Here is a 1981-nt window from a genome sequence, read left to right on the forward strand (position 1 = left end):
GGAGAAAAGGAAAAACATATCATACTATAACAAACAATAAAATAAAATAAAAATGATTGCAACAAAACTAATAATTAAAAACCTATAATGTGAAGTATAAAAACAGTATGCTGGTTGTGGAGGACGATAACAGACTATTACTTAATTTAGACAATAACACCATTTTATATGCGCTTTACTTACCATCAAAGTGGTACAAAGAAAATATATTACGGTTTGTGGGAATTAAACATGTGCTGATTGTTGAGTTGAACTCTTGGGTTGTGTCAAGAGGATTCAACATATGATATAAAGATGTAGAACAAAAATTTGACCTTATATAAAAATTGTAATTTTAGGGCGAAGGCGGTTCAAATAAATCCCCTTCGCTTAGCTCCACCAGTGTTCGTGTTTGCAAGGTATAATTAGAAATCAACTCAGAATATCAAATGAGAGAAAGAAACGGAAAGACGGATTGAATATAACTCTCAAGTACTCATAGCACTCTTGTAGTACTTCAAAATATACCATCAATTGAATATAATTATTCTCTAGGAGATTTATGTGCTCCTTTTATTTTCGTTATAAGGTTTTTTTTCAACGTCATATCTGAGTGGATATGTTATGTACTGCAACTTGATGAACAGTATCTTTCTAGTTAATATTTGTATCCATCTTAAACTTTAGATTCTACCATTATATTTTATTTTTTATTTGCAGACAAAATATGTACTACTCAAGATATGATAGGATTAAGAGCGCTATGACTGTGTAATTCAACACGTAACGGGTGAAGCTTCTTCTTGAACAATACAAAAATCTACACAAAATCATGAATGAGATCAGAAAGAAAATCAACCGACTTTTATAAGCATTGTTATATTCCATTTACTCACAGCCAGGCAAAATTTGCTTCAATATTATTTTCTAGTTTTACTACACTTACTCTAACCCATATGAGTAAACATGCAATTACCATTAATCCAAACAATTCGAAATACAGCAAGAGACAATCAGATAAATCTTATTCTGCTTCTCTTCTATTTCATAGATGAATGACTAATAAATAATAGTAGCTCCTTGATCAGTAACTTAATTAGCAAGGCTTTACAAAGTAGAAAACATTCAATTCGATTCATTTCTCTTTTACCCACATGTTATCAGTTGATATAAAACAAAGACACAATTGATCAATTAACCAAAACCATTCACATCCTACAGGAAATTATATATAAAAAGGAACCAAAATTGTGACTATTCTGACTTCCCAAAAGCACAAAATAATACCAATGAAAAATATAAAATTCAAGTGACTTCTATATAAAATCAACGGATGATGACTCATTAATCCAAACCATTCAAATCTCATAGATGACAATAGATAGTTATAAAATCAATTGCTTTTGCCCTATATTTGTGATTATGGAAATTGAGGGTACGGGAGACGGTTTTGGAGAGCTTAATAGAGGATAAATTTCATTTGGAAAATGGAATGTTGTGTCATGGCTGGCTTGATTGTTCGTAAATATATATATATATATATATATATATATATATATATATATATATATATATATATATATATATATATCGGGGGAGACGGTTTTGGAGAGCTTAATGAGGGACCAATTTCATTTGGAAAATGGAATGTTGTGTGGGCTGGCTTGGATTGTTCGTAAATATATATATATATATATATATATATATATATATATATCCGCACGTGCATCGCACGTGTAGTTTAAGTAACTTTTTTTTTTTTTAAATTGAGTTGTAATTTAAAATATTAGTCAGAATACTGTCAATTAAACTTGCTACATCTCACTTCTGAAATTTTGTTGCTCCAATAAATGATGTTGGAAGCAGCGTTGTTTCACCACTATTTCCCTATGTCCTTCAACCATAACTCTATCCTTTGCACCACAACACTATTATGATTGCGCTGTATGAAATTTTTAGGCCTCACTTTTTATATTCCAATGTATAAGAGAAAGGAGGAGAT

The sequence above is a fragment of the Lycium ferocissimum genome, chromosome 11 (genome assembly GCF_029784015.1).
Source record: "Lycium ferocissimum isolate CSIRO_LF1 chromosome 11, AGI_CSIRO_Lferr_CH_V1, whole genome shotgun sequence".
Taxonomy (NCBI): Eukaryota; Viridiplantae; Streptophyta; class Magnoliopsida; order Solanales; family Solanaceae; genus Lycium; species Lycium ferocissimum.